This window comes from Diceros bicornis, chromosome 23, assembly GCF_020826845.1.
Source record: "Diceros bicornis minor isolate mBicDic1 chromosome 23, mDicBic1.mat.cur, whole genome shotgun sequence".
Classification (NCBI taxonomy): Eukaryota; Metazoa; Chordata; class Mammalia; order Perissodactyla; family Rhinocerotidae; genus Diceros; species Diceros bicornis.
In genome coordinates this window covers 37,377,506-37,404,530 of record NC_080762.1, presented here as the reverse complement: position 1 = coordinate 37,404,530, position 27,025 = coordinate 37,377,506, and the positions used below count along the sequence as shown (strand labels likewise).

The 27,025-nt window shown below is 34.3% G+C and overlaps 1 protein-coding gene across 1 annotated transcript in view; it reads left to right on the top strand.

Annotated features, from left to right (window-relative positions):
• Positions 1-3,350: 3,350 nt before the first annotated feature.
• FUT9 (fucosyltransferase 9) overlaps positions 3,351-27,025 on the top strand; it is a 100,951-nt gene continuing 77,276 nt past the window's right edge. The window contains exon 1 of the mRNA XM_058566611.1: positions 3,351-3,436. The gene's annotated coding sequence lies outside the window, so the exon portion shown is untranslated. The remainder of the gene's footprint in view (positions 3,437-27,025) is intronic.

Here is a 27,025-nt window from a genome sequence, read left to right as displayed (position 1 = left end):
AAACCAGACATCAAAATAATGCTTTAAATGACAGAACCTGAATGTCTCACCCCTATTTTTACCCCATGTCAGACAGAAGCCTTGAGTGCTCTAGGAGGAAATACAAAGATGTAGGAAAGCAAGAGAGAAAAATGTATTATCATCATTTGCCTGGGTTATACGCAAATGTAGGGAAAGTAAGAGAATGATCGTTTCCCTGTATGTAATACAAAGAGGAGGATAGAGACAATAATTACATTCAGATGAAATGCATCAGCAAAAATAATAACAATGTAAGAGTAACTGCATAACTTGAATGTTATTTATTCAGCATGCTGAACCATTAAATCATAGCCACGATTTGGGAAATACATGCACACACACACACACACACACACACACACACACAGATCTGAGTTGCTAAATAGACAACAGGACTCACGCCACTTGCTGGCCCTCATTATTTGCTGTCACTCTAGACAGAATTTTAAATGTTTGATTTTTCTGACTTTCCAGCAAAGATCACTTCTTTTTTTTTTTTTTTTTTGCTGGGAAAGAGTCACCCGGAGCTAACATCATTGCCGATCTTCCTCTTTTTTTTTTTCCTCCCCAAAGCCCCAGTACATAGTTGTATACTTTAGTTGTAGGTCCTTCTAGTTCTTCTATGTGAGCTGCTGCCACAGCATGGCTGCTGACAGATGAGAGGTGTGGTTCCATGCCCAGGAACCGAACCCAGGCCCCCAAAGCAGAGCACGCCGAACTTTAACCACTAGGCCATCAGGGCTGGCTCCAAAGATAATTTCAAAAGCATTACATCAGATGTTGTATGGTAAAAACAGAGCAAGAATGGCATTCAGTGCTGAGACAGAAAACCATTAAAAAAATTTACAGATGTTCAAATATTATAACAGTCTGGAACCAGTTGAGATAGGTGTAAATGACTCTTTTCTATTTTTCTTAATTTATTAAATGTATTGATCTTTTATGTCAAGATTTATAACCAATACATTACATATATTAGATGCAATAATCACGTTTGTGGTTTTACTCATTTAACAGCACAAGATATATACAGTTTCAAGAGATAAACTTGATCTACCTTACAACATATTTCATTAAATTTTTTCAGATTGAGGACTTAAATAGTATTGAAAGTAGATACCTAGTCAAGACTATCTTACAAGCAGTGTCCAGGGAGCCATATGCAAGTAAAGACATTTTTTGCCAAATTGATAAAAAGAAACCTCATTAAATTGGAGTCAGGAGGCCAAATGGGGGAGGTCTCATGCTTTATGTCAATAGCAGAGCCCAAAGTAAGAAGAAAGTCTTCGTTTTCTTGACCAGCAAGAAGTTCATCCAATGGGAGACAGTCACAACTCAGCCAATGAAAAACACTACACATCAAACTCTCAATTCCTCCAATGAACTCTTTGTTTACAATAGCCCTCCCAGCTTCTTCTTCCCCTCTATAAAACAGTTTCATCTCCCTTGATGCTGGGGGACTTGCACATGGCTTGCCGTGGTTGCAGACCTCAAATTGCAATTCCTCGCTGATCCAAATAAACCAATTTTTGCTAGAGAAATAATTGGCTATCTATTTGTTTAAGGTCAACACTTTTGAGCAGACATTTTGAAGTTAGTTAGGGCTGAATTTGACCCCTAGCTACAACGCCTTCCAGCTTCTTAATATGGATGAGTTGTTTGAATTATCAGAACCCTGTAAAATGAGGATAATAAAACCCACCTTACAGTATTGCTGTGATGATTAAATGACAATCACACACCTAAAAAGTATTAAACAGTTGTTACAAAATATAAACATTTACTATGTCTTATACCTTTGAGAAAAGAATAATTAGGTAAGATTAGATTCTAAAGACAAGACAGAAATTCCACATCTATTTTTCATATTTCAATGATTTTAAGTGTGTTTGAATCCAATATTGAAGTGTAAATAAGGGGAAAAAATTACTAAATAAGAGGAAAATTAGATTATTTTCCTATTAAGCATAAGCCAAGGCTATGTGTAAATCCAGAAAGAAATCTGATGGAATTTTCCTTCAAAATCTACTGATTGTAGGAATAAAAAAGTTAGGTGCTTGGGGGACATAAAATGGGAACAAGGGACATGGTACGTGTGTGTGTGTGTATACTAAGTATAGGATACCTCACTACCACTTTTAGTAACCTCTAAGTATGAGAAGCTTATTGGGTGTGTTCTACCGCAAAAAGACATTTTTGACAACAAGTAAATTCATAAAACACAATTTGGGGAGACACTATCTTAAAGAGAAAACTGAATCCACCCTTTATCTTACTTTAAACTCTTTATCTTACTTTAAACTATTTCATAGTTTGAAGATATTTGCTCTTGATTGGGGTAATAAATGTCAGTGGGTCAGTTTCTCACTTTCTATTAAATCTAATCTTCATTCTTTATAGAATAAATAATTCAATAAGGTTTGAAAGCTGTTGCCTCCATTTATACCCAATCATGTATGTAGACAGGTGTCTTATTCTGTTCGGGCTGTTCTAACAAAATACCACAGACGGGGTAGCTTATGAACAACAGAAATTTATTTGTCACAGTTCTGGAGGCTTGGAAGTCCAGGATCATGGAGTCAGCAGATTGGGTGTTTGTTGAGGGTTTCCTGATTCACAGACAGCCATCTTTTCACTGTGTTCTCAAAGGGCAAGGGAGCTCTCTGGGTCCTCCTTCATAAAGGCACTAATCCTATTTATAAGGGCTCCATCCTCATGACCCAGTCATCTCTCAAAGGCCCCACCTCCCAATAGCATGTCTTGAGCATAAGGATTTCAACATAAGAATTTTTGAGTGCGGGAGAGAGAGCACAAACATTTAGACCACAGCAGCTGGCATACACCAACATGAAAATTAAAGACATTCAGACAAATCATCTAATTATTTGATCTTTATTTTATTAAGCATCTAGATAATTATAAACATCTAGAGGGTTTAGTAACTTTTTGCTGTATTTTTTGTTTTTGTGTTTTGTGCTATGGACGCAATTTATCCTGTAAGTGGAAAATATAAAAAACAGAGACCATGAAATATATTTAGTTAAAAACATATCTTATACCCATTTCCTTAGAGTTTCAATTGCAGCATTCATTCTTTTTAATAATTTTCTCTTATTGTATGTTGAAATTACTTAAGTAATTCAATAATGCTTTCCTAAAAATTAAAAGAAATCAAAAATAATATAAGCAAATGACGCAATTTAATACATCCAGAAAGATCTATGCTTGTAAGATCTGTGATTTCTTTTAGGTTTCTTTTGGTTATTTGGTTACATATATAGCAGCACATTTGCTAACATACTTTTTTTTTCTCTCTTTCCCAACAGGTTTAGAATGTGATAATTCAAGAATCTTATAATACAGTGGAATAGCTTAACAACTGTCTATGTGCTTCCCATGATATGTTCTCTGTATTGTAAGTATATATTTACTTTTCCAAACTAGCTTGATTGTGACAGAAATGTGCTCAATTAGAACTTGTAGTTATCTTAGACTGTTTCAGAAAATTATAAGCTAAAACTCAACCAAAGTATAGAATAGTTTTAGCAGTTTATCTTATACGAAGAGATGTTCTGTAAATTTAGATTTAACATTGTATCAAACGTAAAGCTTAATATAGTTATTTATCATGGTAGAATAATATGCCCATGTTTAGTTATATTTTTTATAAATATTATTCTTAATATCTTTAAGATTTCTATACTATTCTTTAGTTTTATAGAAAAAAAATTATTTAAATATTGGACATGCAAAATTTTATGCTAAGGTATTAAAATTTCCTGAAATGTCTTTTCAAAAATAGAATGTTTAATATCGTTTCAAGGTCAGGTTACTTTCTTCCTATATTAGTTATCTTTTTGAAAAATGGTTTTGGTTTTGGTGAGATAATACCTGTCCACTAAATCATTTGTGTGTGTGTGTGTATTTACATATATACCTGTGTGTGTGTACATATAGATATACACAATTTCTTTAATAAGCTAAATAAAAAGGAGAAGAAAAGTGGGAAAGAGCTTTTGTTCAGTAAGAGAACCTCTTAATATTGATTTCATGTGGCTGAAAAGTGGAGAGAAGTGAAAGGCTGGGATACGGTGCTATGTTTTTGAGTTAAGAAGTACCAAGCAGTAAGTGCTAACTCACGGCAGTGGGGAGGAAAGGAGGCAGCCCAATCTTTTTCCTCAGAAGAAAGTAAGCCACAAACTGGTGCTCTACAGTAATCAGAAGTGTTCACAAAATTGATGGCATGTTTAGAGCATCAGGAGATGCTGTTCCTTAACAGCATCTGATGGTGCCAGACCTACGATACCCATCTCAAGCCTCACTCTCCATTCTTCCAGCCCTTTCCTTGCTGGAGGCCCTGTCTGAGGATATAAAATCTGTCACAGGTGACTTTAAACTTAGTGAGCCTTGATCCGTCTCCACAAAGACAGGAGAGAGGTATGCCTGATTATACAGAAGGGGTTGGAGGTGGTAGTGGATAGGTTATTAGCATGCCATTTCATAAGACTGATTGCCTTTTGACACAAAATATGATATGTGGTTCTAAAGCAGTGCTATCTAATACAAATATAATGTGAGACACGTGTAATTTAAATTTTTCTCCTGGCCACATTTAAAAAGTAAAAAAAGCAGGAAAATGGGTTTTAATAATGTTTTATTTAGCCCTATATATTCAAAATACAGTCATTTTAACATGTGATCAATGTAAAAAATATTAATGGGACATTTTACATCTTTTTTTTCATAAGTCTTTGAAATCTAATGTGTACTTACAACACATCTCAATTCGGATAATAAATTTTTTATTGGATATACTTGGTCTGTATTTAGAGTTCATAAAATTTACAGTTGAGAAAAGTAGGTTTACAAAATCAAGTTGTCCCACACATACTTAAAAGTTTCCCAATAACTAAATCAAGTATTAGTTTTTAAATTTAATTTAATTAAAATTAAAATTCATTTCCTTAGTCATAGTATCACATTTCACATACTCGGCAGTCCCATGTGGCTAGTAGCTACCATATTTGACAACTCTTTTCCAGAGGACTGTTGATATAACACTGTAATTCTGCTACCTAATGAATTTTGTAGGCTGATCTCAGAGTACAGCAATGGAGCGTAACTTTAAAATTGTAATGAGAAAAAAAGTCAAATCCTACACCTCTGACTTAAGATGAAATTTTATAGAACTATGTGTTTATGAAAATTTATGGATAAGAAAATATACAAGATCTAAACCTCCAAGCTGTGCTACACATTGGAATATGGAGGGTTTTTATTTGCTTCAGTGTACATGCTCTGTTGTAACTAAAGGAATTAGCTGATCACAGCCCTTCCCATTACAATGAAAGAGTCAAAAGCAAAAATTAAAATAAAATTTTTAAAGATGGCTCTGTGAAAGACACTTACAAGAATGAAAATATAAGCTTCAGACTTGTAAATCACATATCTGATAAAGGATTTGTATCCAGAATATATAAAGAGCTCTTAACAAAAGGAAAACAAACAACCCAGGTTAAAAATGGATGAAAGATCTGAACTTCGTCAAATACGATGTATAGATGACCAATAAGTATATGGGAAGATGTTTAACATCATTAATCATTAGGGAGATGCTAATTAAGGCCACAATGAGACACCACTAGACACCTATTAAAATGGATAAAAAATTTTAAAATCTGACAATGCCAAATGCTGATGAGCATGCAGAGCCAAAGGGATTCTCATTCATTGCTTATGGGAATTCAAAATGCTACCTCCACTTTGGAAAACTGTGCACCTGTTTCTCATCAAGTTAAAGATGCACTTACCATATGACCCAGCAATCCCACTTCTAGGTATTTACCCAAGTGAATTTAAAACTTATTTTCACACAAAAACTTGTATGTGAATATTTATAGCAATTTTATCTATAGCTGCTAAAATGTCAAAATAACCAGAAAAGGCACAACATAGAGACAGGAAACAGATCAGTAGTTGCTGAAGTTTAGAGGTACAGGAGGGTTGAGTACAAAGTGATAATGTGAGGGGATTTGGGGGGTGATGGAACTATTCTGTGTGGTACTACAATGTTGGACAAATAACTGCACTCATCAAAACCCATAGACCTATAAAACACAAAGAGTGAGCTACGTAGTATGCAAATTAAAAATAAGAAAACAAATAGAATGTTGGAATTTCCCAAAATGGAGTAGAGATTGTGACAGATGATCCAACCAAAGTACAAATGTATTTTGGCATAACCTCATTGAAAGCCATGGAGGAAAAGGATCCAGCCTAAGTAACTTTGAGAAACAGTGTCTTAACAAGGTGAAGACTAAAAAGAATAATGCTAAAGAGAAAAATAACTACACATAGACATTGTACTCTATTTGATACATTTTTTTTTAATCACTGGAGTATAGGTTAGTGATTATGAAACTACTTGCAGCGTATACCAGGGTAGAACACATAAGTAAATAAATTGTTGATAATGGAAGCTAGGTTTCTCATTGTCAGAGAAACAAGTTACAAATAGACAAAAGGAGATAGCTAAAATTAACCTCGTAGTGCTGGATTAGAGACAGAGATATCAATATAAACTCATTTTTTATTTTAATATACATCCAGATAGATACAAAAATAGATATGTGTGCATACCTACATAACATTTATTAGCTCTACCTGCTGAAAAGTCCTAGAAGTAGTTATATACAGTAACAATGAGCACACCTCCTGCTCAGATTTTAGTTTCTAAGTACCATTCTCCAATAAAAAAGGAACGAGGGCCCTCAGGAAAAATGGTTTATTCTAGTGCTAGGGGAGGAAAAATACAAATTGAGCCTGAAGCATCTTGTAGTTCCAGAAAGTGAAAAAGTGGCAAAAAATATTACTGGGACATGTCAAAAGGACACAGGAGTCAACTAGAAAGAGTTCCCAGTAACCAAAGCTGAAAGACTTTGAGCAACAAAATAATGATTGTATTGGACTATAATTTAATGAATAAAATAAATGGCAATGAATCCTCACTGATATAAATAAATGATTGAATAGATAGTTAAATGACAGAGAAAGGAAAAATCTTCCTTACGCAAAAATTCCAAATAATATATGTAGATACCTCACCCACCTCCCAGGAAGTGAAGCTTAATTCCTCTCCCCTTGAGTGTGGGCTAGACTTTGTGACTCAGAGAGTATGGAAATGGGGGGAAAAGGTAACTTTTCCGTGGAGAAACGTGGCAGACATCACCTACATCGAGTGATCAAGTTTAACATCTCTAAGATAAGTCATGTTGACCCTATGTACCCTAGTATGTGATGAGGATACCTCACTTCTGTGATATTCTTCCCCCAAACCCATAGCCCCACTCTGATCTTGACAAAAACATGAGACAAAGCCAAAATGAGGGTTATACTACAAAATGCCTCACCAGTACTCTTAAAAACTCTCAAGATCATTAAAGGAAAGACTGAGAAACACAGCAGAGGAGATGAAAGAGACATTATGACTTAATGCAATATGGTATCCTGGATTTGATCTTGAAACAGAAAGAGGGCATTAGTGGGAAAACCAGGGAAATCTGAATAAAGCTGTGGTTTAGTTAATATTATATTCCTAGTGTTGACAAATGTTCCACGGTTATGTTAACAGTGGGGCAAGCTGGGTGAAGGGAACTCTGTATTCTTGCAACTTTTCTGTAAATAGCAAATTATTATAAAATAAAGAAATCCTTAAAAATGAATTGCAAGCTTTGAAAACCTGGTCAGTGATAAATCTACTTTTAGAACGATTCTTCTCATAATGTGATCCAATTCTTTCTGCCCCAGCATAAACGAATTTTGATATTTTTGTCTATTTACTCTAAGTCATTAAGAACCTCTGCTCTTTATTTGCTATAAAAAATGTTCTTTAATGACTTAAAATTTGAGAATTATAAGTGCTCTTCACATATGTTTGCATTTTTAACAATTCATTCTGTTTAAACTATCCAAAATTATAGTTTAATTTTAATCTGTTTATGGCCATTTGGTTCCATATTCTTTGACACTGCTGTCTTGCTGGTCATATAGGCACAGCAACTTGACAATCATTATGATTGGCTGTCTTTTTATTACATAAATGGCTATCTGTTCAGATACCAAATAAATCACTAAATAGCCAAAATAACTGTAATGCCTTTTAAAAATTGGGATATTTAAGGACTTGTGTACCTTATCTAACACGACAATATTATATCATGAGGCTAAAATTCTCTTATGCTTTTTTAAGAGTTTAAAGGTTTCTTTATACACATGATGATATTTCAGCCTTACAGTGAGCATGTAAAGTAGGAAATTCAAATAATATTCCTTATTTATGAACAAGAAAAGAAGTCTCTGAGAGGTTGAGTGACTTGCTTGTAAAGGGTTGAGCACCTACACAGAACACACCTTGCTTAACTTCATCCTTTGATTTTTGTACCACGTCATGAAGTCCACGTTATATGGAAATATCCTTATTTCTTAGAGTACGTTCTTGTTTTTCTTAACTTCTAGAGATGACCAAGTTCTTTTCCTAAATTTAAATGAAATTCTAACAAATTTTATATCATTAAAAAAGTATTATTCATTTTTAAAACCAAAAATCTCACCTGAAATATCTGTTTTCTGTTGAACTTCAAAATCCAACTAAGGCTACTAGATTGGAAATCACTGTTGCTAATTTACTTATGTTATATTAGACATATATATATGCTTTCACTTTAAGGAAATCTAATGTATGAGAACCAAAAAAAAAAAAATCACAAAATACGTAATTAAGTTATTTTTTTTATTATAAATGTCTCACAAAAGCATTTATCATGTCTTTTCTTAACTATCTTCCCTGGTGCAATTTCGTTAGATTTCTACATAGTATTTTAGAAGAAATAGATTCGTTTTATAAAGCAAAGCATACCCACCCTTGAACATTGTGATCCTTGCCTTCAATACTTGTATCGCTATGCCTATCTGCTGCGATTTCTTGGAGTAAGAGTGATCTCATAAGTTTTAATATGGAGAAAATTTATAGCATACTCTCACTTATCAATAAATTAAGCTTTCTCCCTATTGCTTTCCAATCACAATGCCAACTTCTAAGGGAACTTCTTTTATTAGGTAATTTGAAAATACTTTATTAGGCTATTTGAAAAGCTTCTTGAATATGAGCAGATGATAAACAATAAAAGAAGATACACCAATAGGAAAAAGTGTTCTATACCTTCAAATAATAGTATAGTAGGTACAGAAGACAAATGTGAAATCAATCTGGTCCATTCTATGCTTAAATTTCCTTTGATATTGGTTGCAATGCATAAGTATGTATTGAAAAGATCCCCAAATTGACCTCGCTATCATATTTGAATGTTTAGAGCTCTCATTATTTTCTTTTTTCTAATCTAGATCTCTTCTACCATAGTAAAAGCCTATTTTATTTTTCTTTGTGGGTTTTTGTTGTTGTTGTTCAAGATGTTATTCAGAAGAGTTCCTTTTTCTAAACCTGTCTCTTTTGTACTAAGCCTTCTTACTGTACTGCTGATGCATAATAAGTATTGAATTTCTAAATAAAATACCGTTGAGCACATTTTTTAGTTAAGGAAACTAGGCTTAAGGTGTTAAATAATTTCAAGAGTAATAGGGTAGCCTGAGTGGGACCATAAGTGTGAGAGGCTCCAGAGTCTTGGTATTTGTGTTGACCATTCTATAAGTAGTAGAAAGTGATTCTAGGTGTCTCAAACTCTACTCACTCCCTAAGGAGATGTAGGTGGAGTATAGATGGATAGACTCATGCATGGGTGGATGGAGGAGGATGGATGGATGGAAAGATAGATAACCTATTCTTCTGTTATAGCTCCCTGATATGTTCCATACCATCAATAATGTTGTATCAAAACACGGAAAACTTTTTTAATTTTTATTTATTTATTTTTTGGTGAGGAAGATTGGCCCTGAGCTAACATCTGTTGCCAATCTTCCTTTTTTTCTGAGGAGGATTAGCCCCGAGCTAACATCTGTGCCCATCTTCCTCCACTTTGTATGTGGGACGCTGCCACAGCATGGCCTGATGATTGGTACGTAGGTCCGCGCCCAGGATCCACACTGGAGAACCCTGGGCTGCGGAAGCGCAGTGCACGAACTCAACCACTACGCCACCAGGCGGGCCCTGGAAAACTTTTTTACAGGAATTGAGGAACATAGTTGGTGATAGAGAATCCCATGGAACTTGGATAATTTGGGAGAAAATTGAGGATACAACACTTTTACTTTCTGTGCTCAGGGGAACTTACTTTTGTATGTCAGTTTACTTTTACCTTGTTAATGGGATCTAAATCAAAGCTAATGGAAGACAGTTGCTATAATGATGGCTACTTTATAGTCTTTTTCTCTTCTTATCCCTTTAATGATATATCTTTATTTTGAGTATGCAGATATAAGCAACTTTAAGTCTATGCTTCAAATTTTATGCTCTGGGGAAAGAATTAGTAGACAGAGATGTCTGGAAAATCTGAATTTATTACATTCAAATTGGTCTTAACTTTTTATTTTTAGAGACTATGATTTCCCTGTAGCTACACTGTAAAGAGAAAAGAAAACACTTCTCAGTGAAGGAGCTCCTCTAGGAAAAACAGCGTGGTGTGAATATTTATGTTAGCAAGTACTTAGAATAAGTAAAGCAGATAAACATACCCTAAACTTTTATTTAAAACCATGCGGATTAGCCCTGTGTATTTTCTTGCTGTCCTTATAAAATAAATGATTATTCTATAGCTTTATGAAGTTTAGTTTTAATTACTTTCAACTATCTCTATTTTGGTTTTCTTTCCTTTCAATTTATCTTCCTAATAAAAGTTATTCTTCCCTTTCACTTTTTATGTCCCACTACTCCTTTAAAATTTATATTATTTTTGTACTTGAAACACAGTAGAATGTTAATTTAAAATTTGTGACTTTAAATTAACGTTGTTTAAACCCCAAAAAAACATGTATAGCAATTTCTCCATTCTTATGTTTGGAATATCATAATCTATCTCAAAATAAATGTCTGTGTTGCTAAAGGGTGAAATCTGGCATGTGCTCCCTTGGTTTCATGGACACACAATATCAAATCTTCATTGTGCTCAGAGCAGAGGTTGAAGATGGAGAGCTGCCTTACATGACAAAGTGGAGGGAACTTATCAATAAATCTTCCAGGAAGAGAAGATGAGCAATGTTCAGGATAGCCAAAAGAGTTTTAGGAAAGTGGTAGTCATGTTCAATACTAACACGTGTACTCTGCTATAATAAAACACCTCTCCATCTATAACTTCAGAAATACCTGCTAACTATGCCTTATGTGAAAGCTTCAGGGTTGAGAGGTCGAGTTCCATATCCAGGTCAAAGCAATCAGAGGGAAAAGAACATTTATGGTAGATAAGACATGAGTAGAATTTGGAAATCTCCAGGGTAGGAATTCAGAGCACTAAATAATCAGGAGTTCATAAGACCCTTGGAATTCTCAGAAATCTTTTGAAACGTTGGAATTTCCATAGAATATGGGATGGTTGGCTAGGAACTTCAAATATAGAGACAATAATTTATATCTAGGTTACTTTTGTAACATCAAAGCAATATTTTAAAAACTCAATAAAAATGTATTTCACTCAGAATCCGACTACCCCAGAAGTTCACATAGTTATTTGTCCATGTTTCCTTTTATTCCCAATCCATATGTATACATAATTTTACATCACTGTAATTTTGTGTTTTGATTTTGTAGTCAATCCCAAATCATAAACACTTTAACATGTTCATTTTTTTGTAAGTGTTCTTATAATGACTATTTACTTAACTCTTATCTTGGATATTTGAGTGTTCATGGTTTTTCGTATATATAAATAACACTTCAATTTAAATATTTATCAAATGTTTTTGTCCTTGTTTTGCATCATTTTCTCTTGCAGACGAAGTAGAATTCTGGCTTAAGAGTCAATCTCTAGATGTTCAGAGTGTAGTATGTATGCAGCTGTACAAAAGGTTTTAAACTTCTAAGCCTTGTTTTCATCAAATGCAAAATGGAAATGAAAATAGAACGTATATTGTAGAATCGTTTAAAGGATTAAATGCAAAAATGCATAACAAACATTATGCAGAGTGTCTATTTGGGCAAATTTCTAGAAATGAAACTATGGAGGCAAACTATGATTACATATATTCTCTCCAAAACTATTGCACAAATTGTTAACTTCTAGAGCATTCAGCTGCCAAAAGGATGAAAATAAGCACTCAATATCTTAAACAAAAACCCACAAAGCTAAATTTATTGTAACTTAAGAAAGGGAGAACTATACTGGTTAGGCAAAGGCTCTCAGAGCAGAGAAGACTGCTTGTATTACACAGGGTTTGGGGACAGAGTGGAATTCAGTGAGTGGTGGACTTTCAAAGGAATTAGTGTATTGATGTCGTTTGTAGAAACATGGTTTCTCATGTGAGAATGTTGTTGATTAATCAACTTTCATAAATCTGTTCTTCAGAGTGAGTCATTTTCTGATCAACTGACTTTCAGAAGCTAGGATTGTTACTAATTGGTTGACTTGCAAATGGGTGTTCACGGAGGTGCATTGCCTTTAATTGATCAAATTTGTGTAAAATCAGTTCTGATGAGTTTTAGAACTGTCATTCACTGAGTAAGCAGATTTAAAACCAGTTCTGGTAGTCACTTGCTACCACAGCTACAGAAAAATGAGTCATTTCTTAGGTGTGCAGGAACATTTTATTCTCAAGTTATATTTAAAACAACCACATGATGGGCCGGCTGGTGGCTTAGCAGTTAATTGCGCGTGCTCCGCTACTGGCACCGAGGATTCAGATCCCCAACGCCCACCGATGCACCGCTTCTCCCGCCATACTGAGGCCGCATCCCACATACAGCAACTAGAAAGATGTGCAACTATGACATACAACTATCTACTGGGGCTTTGGGGGGAAAAATAAATAAATAAATAAACTTATAAAACAACCACATGAGAAAAAAAAATTTGTGGGGAAAATGGTGGAGGAGGCCAAGAAGGGCTCTCTGTAAGGAGGACTGGGAAATGAGTAGAAGTTTGCTTTTAATGCTGTCTTCTGATTAACAAATACTATATCAGTATCAAACAGTAAAATAAATGTGGAAAGTTAGTACCATTGAAAAGAGGTGTGCAACTCAGATGGAAAGGTAAGTAATAAGTCAATAAAGTTGTCAAAGAAAACTTACTTCCTATTTCTTTATCAAAAAATCTTAAAATTTTCCATTTTGGTGAGATCATAAATGTCATCTTTTTATTAAACTTTTTAGTTTATGAGCTTCTTTTCTCTAAATTTATGCTTACCTGAAGTATTTGACCTTTGTTTTTTTCTTTTTATTTTTTTGCATCCTTTCTCTCTCTCTCCCTCTCTCTAATATACATTGTGCTCTCCTTGCTTGTGTTTCATTGTAGAATGGCTTCCAATGTCCTCCCAGAGGGTTGTCCCTGCCAATTCCAAAATCCTTTTTGGCTCTCATTCTCCTGGATTTTGTTCTCCTCCATAGTCAACAATTGTGAACACTTCTTTTTTTTTTAATGACACTTTCTGAAATATTGGCTTCTCTTGTTTCAACTTCTACCACTTCTGTTCTCCTGCCATGCAAAACTAACTCTCCTCTCTTCTTTGGGCTAAATCTTCCACAAAGATCTATATTTTTTCTTTTGAGAAATATGTTAGTAAGATAGATCAAGGTTAACTCATTGCAGTTGTTGCCTGTATCTTCCATTCTGTCACTCTTCTACAGCTCATACCTGCACCATCAATAGATGACTCATTTCAGCCTGTCCTCATGAAAAGATCTTTTATTTTAGAATCAGACAGAATAGCGAGAAATTCCCATTTCTGCCACTTACTGGTTCTTATGGTCTTATGTGAGTAATTTAAGCTCTATGCATCTCACTTTCTTTATCTGTAAAATGTGAATTTAGTACACAGGATGGTTACGGTGATGTAATGAAGTTGTGTTTAGGAAACACATAGCACACTGTCACTACTCAGGGGGAACTACATAAATGATTTATCTTCTTATTTGGGTTTACTTCCTATTATCACTTACCACAATGACTTTTTCTCAGATTAGCATAACCAAAGGCCCGTGAGACCTAATGTCAAAAACCCAATGTCTTTGTCTGTCAGGATGTTAGGTAAGACAGTTTATCTAATATAAGTCATTTGGAGATAGTAATAATTCCTTCACTGTCTTAATCTCATTGTGAAGATAACAAATACTAACAATAACTGCTAGCATTTTTTATTTTGGCATTTATATGCAAGATACTGTGCTACTAGTTAATATATGTGAGATAAATCTTTACAATTACCTTTCAGAGAGTTAGTACTATTCCTAACATTTATGTGAGGGAACTGCAGCTCAGAAGATGAAGTGGCTGGGCCAAAGGTACATAGCTAGGAGTGGAAAGAGCTGGAATTGAGGTCCTCTGAACCTCCACTCCTATCCTCAGAGCCCTATGCAACTGCTAATAAGCTCCGTTGCATTCAATTAGTTTCGTTTCACTAAATATGATCCTTGGCCCTACTTGAACTGCATTCCAGCACTATCCAGCCCCTTTTAAAGGCTGCTGTTAACTCTCCTAAAGACATTTTAGAGCTAGATTCTGCTTTCATTTACTTGAGGTTACAGGTGCTTTGTTTCCCATGTCATTAATTTATACTTCTCTTTTGTAATCTCACTGTCGAGGTCTCTACTAAGTGCTATCGGGAACTAAAAGGAAAAGAAAAAATATACAGAGATGGTGCTACCTTCCAGGAATGTATTTAAGCTTTTCAGAGTGAAGGTTGACACTGGCTCCCATTTTCCCTCCCGCTCCCTGCTGCTGTCAGGGTAGACATGACTCTCTGCCCTTCTTTCCCTATGCTGCTTAAGCCTCTCTCGTGTCTCTCCCCCAGGCACAAGTTAAAACTGCTCTACAACATTTGGACATTATTCTTTGCTTCCCTGAAGTTGTGAGGCTTTAAAAGCGCTCGTTCAATCAAGCAGAAAAATATTTATACCACCCTTATGCTATTCTCTAGATCGAAGACTTATTGAAAATTATCAATTACATGCAATGAGTTAGGGTTCGGTGCATTTCAAAGCAAAGAGTTCTTTGGCTCTGCTTTCAACTAGGAGATTGAGTGTCGTCTATATATACATGTTGATAATTTCAATCTGCACTTGAATTCATGTCATTTACTATTATAAACATGTTTATTTGATCTAAATAAATTTCAAGGAGGCAGAGGGAAGGCCATCACTGTATTCTTTAACTTTCTTGTGGGGCTTACAGCATGGCCAGGCAGTGAATGAGAAACATAAACTGATGATTAAAACGGAAATGAACGACAATCTGTAATAATATTAAATAATTGAGTAGAGAATTTAGATCTCAGGGTTAAGGCTTATTAACCTAAATAATAATTCATGAAAAACTTTTTATGAACAGTTTCAGATTATTATTTAGTCTGAGGGGTAATAATTTCTATTTATAGAAACTACTTTTTCTTTAAATAATTGTAAAAGATTTCTTAAGACAAATTTAAAATCAATAAATTTAAAAAGTATCAGAGTCTCAACTACATGATTACCAAAATTTCAGTATAATAGCAACAGATACTGCAAATTAAATTTTTTTTAATTTAAAAACTTGAGAGATGATATTTGCAAAAATATATTAGACAAAGGCCTAATTTTGTAAAATGTAAAGAGTGTCTACAAAACATTGCAAAAAGAAACAACACAATAAAAAAGGGCAAATAAGCTATGAATAGTCATTTCATAAAAGGGAAAATAAAAATGAACCACAAATAAAGGAAATAATTACCAACCTTACTAAATAATAAACAGGCAAATGTAATTTTTGTGGGTTCATGGGATATTTTTTTATTAGTGTAGTTTTAAATGGTTCATAACATCCATTGTTATCAAGGGTTGGTGGGAATTTAGTTCTGGGTGGAAATGAGGTGAGAAAATCATCCTGGTGATATTTATAAAATTTAAACATATATCATTTTACCCAGTAATTCTTCTTCTAGTAGTATACTCATCAAAAACATTTGTGGGGGCCGGCCTGGTGGTGTAGTGGTTAAGTTTGTGCTCTCTGCTTTGGCGGCCTGGGGTTCACAGGTTCAGATCCTGGGCACGGACCTACACGCCACTCACCAAGCCACGCTGTGGGGGTGTCCCACATACAAAATAGACGAAGATGGGCACAGATGTTAGCACAGGGCTGATCTTCCTCAGCAAAAAAAGAGAAAAATTGGCAATGGATGTTGGCTCAGAGCCAGTCTTCCTCACCAGAAGAAAAAAAAACCATTTGTAGACACCAAGAGGCCTGCACAAAAATATTTAGTGCAAATTTTGAATGTCAAATTTATTAAAAACAATCAAAATGTTAAGCAATAGACGAAGATTAAAATATATAATGGCATATTCTTACCAATCTCTGCTAAGCAATCATTGAAAACAATTTGGTGAATGTATAAGGACAAAATAGAGTATCAAAGTCAAACTATTCAGTATAAAAAACAAGTCTCAGGGCCGGCCAGGTGGCATAGCGATTAAGTGCCCCCACTCCACCTCGGCTGCCTGGGGTTCAGATCTCGGGCACACACCAATGCACCGCTTGTCAAGCCGTGCTGTGGCGGCATCCCATATAAAGTGGAGGAAGATGGGCATGGATGTTAGCCCAGGGCCAGTCTTCCTTAGCAAAAAGAAGAGGATTAGTGGCGGATGTTAGCTCAGGGCTAATCTTCCTCAAAAAAATTAATGAATAAAATAAAACAAGTCTCAGAATAATGGCCTCAATTATCTGAAAAAAAAGCATTTGTATATATGTATGTATATATAAATATATCTGAATACATACAAATATATATAAAATTAATAAAAAAATTCTAGAAGGAAATATGTCAAACTGAGACAAAGGTTTGTCTCCTCAGCTTAGGGAGGAGAGTGGGTTGAAAAAATGGAAAACTTAAATTGGGTATTAACTGTTTACTCCATACATTCCTGAATTGTTTTAATTTTAATAATAAAAATATATTATTATATTGCTTGTATTTTTTTTACTAAATCAGGCAAACATAGATTCTACACAGTAAAATGTTTTCACAGAAAATTTATTGGTGAATTATCAGTTAATTAATAATTAATAATTGGTTGGTATTTTTGAACATTTCCCTTTTTTTAGTAATTAAGCCTTTGTTATTATTATTATTTTTTTTATCACTGATCGGGCTTAGCTTTGGCTAGAATCAAGTATTTTGAGTAAATTAGATATCAATGGGAAAAAAAGTCAGGACCTTCTCAAAAACACCACAGTCAGGGATGAGAGAGGTAGTGAGAATCTCAATCAGCATGTTTGTTGGAAGGCCAATTTCTGATTTTTGTGTTTGAAAAATAATTTTTTATTTGACAAAAAAAGTGAAAAAATTTAAATTTTATTTTCTCTGCCGTGAGAGAAATTGTTGTGTAATTTTATAAAATATTACAAGAGACTTAACCTGTTTCCACATGTGGTTACAGCACTGGTATCAAATAAGATGCAAGAAAAACAAAACCTGGTGTGAATGCAAATGTCTAATTAGAAATACGTGGCGTACAGCATTAATCATATTTCCTCCCCACCATCCACCTTCAATGGCTCTGTAACACAATTTCTGAGTCTCCAGAGAAAAACATAATAGACCTGTATTCTTCTGTGAGAATACCTCTCAAAAAGGCAGAAATGGAGATTTCCTGGTTCTTGGACATTCAAGAAATGCTGTAGATTCTCTGCAGTTAAGGTACCTGAGTGAAACTTCTATTGTTGCTATAATTATTAATATCCAACCTTCCTTTACATATTCCCTCTTAAAGGATACAGACGTAATTCTTTTTTTTCCCTAAGGGTAATGCACTAAAATATTTTTTTCTTCTATACAATTTTAACTGAAATACATATACATGTTTTGTGAGGATAGAACACGTGTCCTTCTGATTCGTTTGAAAACTGTGTTATATAGTGTCAAAGGAAGCCCTTGAAACTTTGTCTTTCTTCTTCTCTGACAATACAACCTTGCTGCTTGCTACTCTACAGTCATTTCTGGACTCACTATTTTAGAAGTTCTTCAAAATTTAACATTTTTTTCCATGACTCTTTTCAGGCAATCAATATAGTATAGTGGTTATCCCTGCTTGTAAAACTGAGTTAATAATAGTGCCAAGCTCACTGTGTTGATATGAAAATGACGTAAGCTGACGTGTGTTAGTGTGAAGCCCAGTATCTAGACTACATAGAGCCCTAAATATAAAAGGAGCTGCTAGTGTTCTTTTTCCTTCTATGAGTTCCTATTTCCCTTTTATTCTAAAATATCACTACAAATTGCTATACTTTTCTCCTTCTCCAATTTAAATTTTATGTTGCTTCAATTGCATACCAACCACTGGTATGAAGAAAAGTGAAAAAAAAAAATGAACAGAACGTATCATGAAGGACTGTTTCCAAAAATTCAGCTATCGGGCATGGTACAAATAACTGGAAGGGTGGCTGATTTTCCTCATTTTCAACTTCTTTTTTCTTTCTTTCCTCTTCTGTATCAATATTTTAAGCGGCTGCTAGCACTAACCAGTGAAGTTATGTAGACTACAAGTGTAGCGATGTTTCACTCTCCCAAACACACATACACCTTTGTTTCAGTTCATTGTTGAGTTTAATCATAATTCTTTAAAAACCAAACGGAAGACTCAGACATTTGCCCCAAATTCCCATCACTGAGGAGAAAGCTCTACCAAGACAGCTTATTCCTCGTTCTACTGCTTCCTGACTGTCAGAGGAGGTATGTGGTTGTTTAGTCACCTCAGGAGTTTGGGGAATCCCAGCTTCCACATGTTCATTCCCTGAGTCCCCTGGGAGTCACTCCCACAAATCCCCCAAAGAAATCAAGATTGAGCAAAGCTTTCCTACTACTTTGCAGGTATTATAGAAACCAAAAGAAGTCGTCTTTCTCCTTCATGCTATTACACAGAAAAGTTCTTGCCTGTTTCCAAACAAGCAAACCATTTCTCTAACATATGGAGGGGAATTAGGGAAGGGGAAGGGAGCTAAAAATTTGCTAATTGCCTAAAACATGTCAGTAAATTACAAGAATTATTTTTGACTATCACCACAGACCTATGAAGAAGATATTATAGTCTCTACTTCTCATCTGAATGAGCCTCAGAGAGGTTAGAGATTTGCCCAAGTCCAACACGAAATGGAGCAGAGGCTAATGGTACCATTTATCCATCAATTGTGTGTCCCTTCTGCCTCCTTACAAAATCCCCAAATTCCCCACGACACATTGTGTTTTTCCGCCCTAACATTTGCATCACTTGATGTTGGAACAAATACAAAAGTCTTTTATTTTTCATGTTATTTGATATATATTTTCTACAAGCACTAGTAATTTATTTGGGATAGAAATTCTTTCCCTCTTTGTTAAACATTTTTTTTTATTTTAGTACTCAACATCATTCAAGGCAGTTAAGCAAAAGACAAAGAACGCAGGAACTAACGTATCTGCTGTTCCTTTCCTAACAAGCATTTGGTAAGCTGCTCCTGAAAATGAGCAAAATGTCAGTTTTTCTGCCTTAAATAAAATATGTCCTTCTCTGGCTTCAGCTGCGTGGTGCAGTCTAGTTACTGTGTGTAGGTGTGCATTCCACAGCAGAACCGTGCTTCAGATAATAAAGGGAGATGAATTAGACTGTAGAAAATACATAATATGGGAGAACATCTTCAATACCTTCACAAAAAAGCTGAAAATTGTCCCTGGACTGGGAGCGAATGAGGAGGGGTGACAGTTTGGGGGCTTATCAACACTCTGCTAGACAATTTTTGCTAGCCATTTATGCTTACTCAACTTCATTTTGCTATGTTCTGCTTTTGGTGATTTGGACACATTCATTTTTAATATGAGGAAATACCTTATAATGTGTTTTGAGCTACTTTAATAGAATTTGTGCTAAAATATAAGTAAGAAGCACTTATCAGTTCAGATAAATGCTCTTAAAAACTTTATGAAACATAATCATCCTGAACAAAAACTTATTTGCAGATTCTTATTCTAAAAATGCAAGGCAAATATGCAAAAATCATATTATACTGTTTGGCTCAGAGCATTTTTCTTTTTATTAAGATTCTTGTATATTTGTGGACAATATGAATAATTTATGTGTGTGTGTGTGTATTTGCTGGGTAATGATATAAAATGTATTTCTTACTCTGGGTCATAATCAAAAACTTTAAATGCCATTGCCCCCAAAAATGACACTAGAGAGGTAGAATTCTAAAGAAACTTTTCCCATATCTAGAGGCCAATCCTTTGCTTTAAATATTATCTGGGCTTCTGTGGTGCTTTACTTCAGTAACTATGAAAGCAGCCAGAAGAAAAGTACAAGGGTGAATTAAAACTCAGAAAAGGAAAACAGTAATGAAATAATCACAAACACTTGAGTTATTTTTTTTAGTAATATAAACATATCTTAAAATTCAGTTAATAAATGGTGAAAGCAGACTAGTAGGGTTCAGACCTCAGTTCTACAACTTGCTAGCTGAGGAACCCCGGACAAAGTTATTTAACCATGCTAAGCTGCACATCCTCATCTGTGAAATGAGGATAAAATTGCCCCCAGTCTCCTCAGGTAGTTAATAAAAATTAAGTTGTGTAATTCACTTACTGGACTTAGTGTCTCACATGTAATAAATTTGCAACAACTGTTAACTATTAGTTCTATAGTTCTACAGGAGTGATTACAAAGTACTGATTTACATACTGACCTAAAATTTTGTTTTGTTTTCTCTGGTTTTGTAAGTTCATATAGTTCATACTCTGTCAAAATCATTTGCAAAATCAGTAGTCTCTAGGAAAAAGTAAATTTTGCTTTTTGATCTTTAAAGAGAGATTATTTATTTGTAAGTTCCTATGGTTCTATGTTGGATAGTTTCACTTTGCTTAATTTTTTACTGTAGAATCTTAAGAGCTGAATTAAACAGGAGTGATTTTTAAAATGATTTCAAGCAGATATGTTTAAGTACTTCCTTTTTCTGACTTCTAGGTAGAGCAGCCCACAAAATATGAGGTTGACAAGTTTAACAAAAAATTATCAAATGCTTGATTTTGGAGCAAGTTGAAAAAGAAAAAGAGAAGAGATGTGAACAGATAGAAAGAAAAATGAATTTTTTAAATAAAATATTTTCTTGATTATAATATTAACATATATTTATTATAAAAATGCAGTTAAGGGGCTGGCCCAGTGGCATAGTGGTTAAGTTCGCACGCTCTGCTTCAGCGGCCTGGGGTTCATGGGTTCGGATCCCAGGCGCATACCTACACACTACTTATCAAGTCATGCTGTGGCAGGCGTCCCACATATAAAGTAGAGGAAGATGGGCATGGATGTTAGCCCAGGGCCAATTTTCCTCAGCAAAAAGAGGAGGATTGGCAGTGGATGTTAGCTCAGGGCTAATCTTCCTCACACACAAAAAAAAGAAAAATGCTGTTAATACCAAAAGATAAAAAGAACAGTGCTGAGACTTTAGTGTATAGACTTTAAATGTATTTTCTGTGCATATATACAGCTAATGGATTTTTTTTAAAGGGATCATACCATACATAGAGTTTTATAAGTTTCTTTTGTCTTGTTACTATATCTTAGATGTTTTCTATATAGGTCAATAGTATTGTTTTAAGAACTGTATAGTATTCTATTCTTTGTTTGGGTCATAATTTTTTAACCAATCACTTATTCAAGAACGTTTACCTTATATCTAATATTTAGAGATTGCAAACAATGCTTCTATCCTTGTACAAAACTCTCTGTGTCCTTCTCAAAATATTTCTCTTCCAGTTCCCAAATGTAGCCACCAATTATTGAGTGGCAACTATGTGACAATCTTAGTGTTAAGAGCATTTTACATAAGTAAAATATATAATATACATGCTATATATATATGTTATTTCATGTAATTTTTGCAATAACCCTGTGAGGCAGGTACCAACATTAACCCCATTTGACCGAATAGGGCAACTGAGGGTGATAAAGTCGAATAATCTGCCAAAAGTCCAAACAAAGCTAAAATTATAACCATTACAAATTAATTCCAAAATCCATGTGTATAACCATTATACATACTGCCTCTCTCCCATAGTATGTACATATTAATTTTTCACTAGTATTTATTGATTTGTTTCCAGAAAATTTAAATTAATTTTTGATGAATAACCTAAATTCTATTTTGTAGGACAACTGCAATTCATGCGTTCCTAGTGCCCAGTGCATTGTCTATTATGGAACCTTGTCAAATAGCTACATGACACATTCAAATTCCATGGCATTTTCAAAAAAGGGGCAAATCATACAATTGCTGAGGCATTATAAAACCAATTGCAAAGGTAAGAACAAATATGTTGTTTGGAAAGAAAGCCTAATAAGTCATTGGCAAAATTACTTTATCAAATGACTTTTTTGAATGTCACATAATATGAATGGCAGACAATGCGGAAGGGAAATTGTTATTGTGTAAGTATTCTGGCTGATATTTTTTCTACAGTTACGTAAAAGCTCAGACGTGTATAGTATAATCAAGAGTTAGTATATGTATGGTATATATGCGTATATATATAGGACATTTTGTTCACCGGAAATTTGTGCTAGCAGAGAAGAGATATTTCTTTAGTTACTGCTTATTATTCCTTTGAAAAATATTGTGGCCTCAGACAATGTTCTACTGAGATTAGAAGTGAATAAGCACCAGTTATTGTGCCCCTTGGAAGGGTGTTAATAAGCAAATGCCAGAGGTTACACCTTAATGCCAATACTTAAAACTGATTTAGGCCAGAGACAAGTTGGCCAGCCAATCTAATTAATCCTGAACATGATTCAACATCAAAAGAAGTATGAGCATTGGGAATATAAAATTATGGACGCTAAGCATACTGTGTAAAGATATGCACAGCAAATGTAAACCTGTTTTCCTCTTCTATAGTATACTGGTTGTTGACAGGAAAGATACTTTTGAAATGAGGGGTAGAAAACAAACATTTCTTCCCAAGACCAACATTGCCGTCTCCATGACTTTAAGTGATTTCCTCAAGCAGCATATTTCAATGATACATCCAGCATAGCCAAAACCAGTTACTTAATGCCATAAAAATGACTTTCCTGAGATTAAGATAATAGGATCCCTTAACAAGTCCACAATAAAATCATGCAAAAGACCCCATCACTTATAGATTGACTTTTTCCAATACCCCATATTTTTTTTTTTTATCTCCTAGTTGCCTAAGAAATAATATAGATGGGATATCATTGGGCATATTTAAAAATCACATCCATATGCTGTATTAGATCATGAAGAAATCATTTCAGAGTGAAATATCTCCAAAGAGTAAATTAGAAAGTCGTGTACCCTTGACTTCCTAATAGTTGAGTGAGTTGAATCATTTAAGCTTTTAGCTTTGAGCATCATATGTTGACTTAATATCTGATGAAACACCGGAAGTTAGATTCAGTGAGAAATATCTCAGTATTCAAAACTATCTAACAGAGCCTCTGAATGCTTGCTGCAAATCTTAATAGATATAATTGAAAGTTTAGATTTAATTTTACTAAGAAAAGAAATCCATTAGAACTTATTTATCCTTGAGTCAGATGTAAACAGCATCATCCTTCGTGAAGTTATGAGATAATTTTATGTTTTATTATATTTTCTCTTTATATTTTAATTGTTATAAACATTTTAATATATCTAAAATTGGCAATCCTTTTGCATACTAAGCATCCATTAAGTGGTCTTCAGATGCTGAAATATTGATGTCATGCTTAGGAATATCTTTTTCTCAGCCCTTGTGTTATCCCAAGGCTTTTTATGTTCAGAGGAGAGTAAATTTTGTTTCAAAGAAATGTAAAGAATCACTTAAGTGTGGCAAAGTTGTATATGTAGGAGGTTGGGGACAGTGTGGGGTTTTAAAGCAATAGGAGAAAAGAAATAATTATGATGGTACACTCAAACTAAAAGCTATTCTCACATTTTAAAAATAATCGATTTAATCTGACTTTTAATATGACTTATGAATATAAACTTTTAATATGACTTATAAATCAGACTTGATCTTTGTAGCATACAGACTACATACTGAAAAAATAGAATAGGGTATGGGCACATGGAAACTTAAAACAGAGTTTATAAATCTTTGACATTTACCTTTTCTTGTTTTCTGTATGCATCAAGCCAAAATTTAGATTCATGGTCATCTTAGATCCGTCAGCAAATATTTATCAAGAACTTATTAATTCAAGGTATATTGTGAGGCACTGGAGGGATGGAAACCATGAGGCATGCCTTCTTTTCTCAAAGACTTGGTGGTTTTATTTTCCTCTCTCTCATGTCCTAAATTCTTCCTCTCGCATATGTTTTCATTTGGGAGTGTACAGCAATCTTAAAGAATTCCATGATAGTTGTCAAACAGACCATTTGTCAAGGGACATGTTTTCTTAGCCAATTGTATTCCTTAACAAAAATCAGTCCTATATTTGTTTTCATTCTACAACATCCAATCAATATCTGTTCCATTTAAAACATAAAAGGATTTTAATGTCATTCTCTAATAAGAGGACCCAGGGCTCTTTGGAGAAATGGTTGATTCCAGGCCTGGGGCAAGAAACATACAAGATGAGCCTGAAGGATCCCATTTGCCAGAAAGTAAAGTGTTCAAAAAAACAAAAGAATCAGGGTCTATCAAAGGAACAAAAGAACCAACTGAGAGAGCTCCCAATGGCCAATTTTGAGTAATGTGTAAAAGAACAATTTTATCACCAAATAAATACTGTAGTATTACAGTAAAACCCAATGTATAAATGAATATCCATGAGTGCATACTTATATGAATAAATGATTAAATGAATAAATGAGGGAGAAAATACAGATCTCCCATACAGAAGAATTCTAAATAGTTTATGTTCATGGATTATGTTTAATCCATCCTCAAGGAGAGGAAGAATAACTCCCAGCTCCTTAAGCATGAGCTGCATGTAATGACTTCCTCTCAAATAGTAAGGTATGGAGATGGGATAAAAGAAGAACTATACAATGTTGAAACCTGAGAAGCACTACCTCAGCCAGGTAATAAGGGTTAACATCAACAGTGATAAGTCATATTGATAACATATATCCTTGGTATGAGGGGATAAGAATGGCACTTCATCTCTTTGGTCTTCCTCCCCAAACCCCATACACTCAGTCTAACCAGGAGAATAATATCAAACCATCCAAAATGAGAGATATTCTGCAAAATATCTGACCAGTACTCCTCAGTACTTTTAAGGTTATTAAAAATAAGGAAAGTTTGGGGAAACGATCACAACAAAGAATTGCCTAAGGGGCCATGATGACTAAATGTAATGTGGTATCCTGGGTGGGATCTTGGAACAGAAAAAGGCCTTAGGTGAAAACTAAGGAAATCTGAATAAAATGTGGAGTTTAGTGAATAATAAGGTTTCAGTATTGGTATTCAGACCTTATCAATTGTGATTTAGTCCTGCCCTATCTCGATTAAAAAGTAGGGCAGCAATAGTTTTCCAGTACAGAACTGGATATTACTATGTCTTTGGGGAAAATGACTTTGTAGAGAAGGAAAGAAAGAGCTATTTAAGGTCTTTAGATAAAAGAGGCAGGGTAATCTTGGCAAAGGTGGAGTTTTGTTTGATTTTTATTCCTTACTCTTTCTTTTATGCACTTCTATTTTTTTCCTTTGTTACATTATAAAAATAGACCTGAATGCTGACAATGAAAAATGACAGCTTCCAAAGAAAGATATGTGAAGGCATATTCTTGGATAAGAGAGCCCAAGCACCTATCTGTTCTTTTTTTTTTAGCACTTGAATTTTACAAGAAAAGTGAAATTTGAAATGGCACTTCCTAATGCAAAAAAAAAAAAAAAAAGAGCAAAACCTTAGCACAGATGGTTAGCAACAAGGTTGAGGACACATTAACAGGCTGGAATGACATTGGTGTATATAGTCTGTCAGCAGTACGGAAGCTGTGGCGGCGGCAGTCAGGCCTGAGTTGGCTTCATTAATGAGGCATCCTTTCACTTCCCTTCTGTCTACCTCTCATATCACTTGTCACTGTAACATACAGACATTTTTAAGTGTCTACAAATGAATTCTACTAATCAAGGAAGCCTATCCTTTCTGCAGCATGTACTATCTCTTTTGAAGTAGAGGTTTCTCTTTCAAGAATACTCATACTTGGCTTGAAGGATTCAGGTAAAATTTCAGAGAAAAAAGTGTCATAAGAATTAGACACCATTAAAGCAGAGGTCATCCTTTCTGAAAAATTCTGCAACCAGTTATTGATTGCCTTTGGTGCAGGAAATGCAAATCTCAATTTAATCCACGTTTTAAAAAAAAAAAATTGTCCAATGGCTGGAAATTAACGTTATACGTGCTAGACTTTTGCCTTATGAGCTACTTTCACCACTGAGAATATTGTTATTCTTTCATTTTAGTGTTCACATATCTAAGGTATGTGATGCATTATATACCTGAAATCTTGACAGAAATGTGTTTACATTTGAATGATAAAACAAATATGTTTTATGTCCTACATTGATCTTAGAATTAGGTAATAATTAAAACAAAACACTTCAATTTCCAGATAATAAAAAGGAGTTTCTATAGAATATCCTTTTTTCTTTGCTAAATCTAGACAAATACAGGTTTATTTTTATTTCTTTGATTAGAATTAAACAGATTTTTCAAATTATCTCAAAGGTATTACGTTTGTGATAGGTTATCTATAACACAATATGGAAGCTATATTTTAATAATCAGTTTCTTCTGAAATGTATTTTTTCTTATTGGTTTTCATTCTTTAACAATATTGATCCTGATGATAAAATCTAGACAAAATATATAGGCTAGTAGATCATTTTCACAAATATT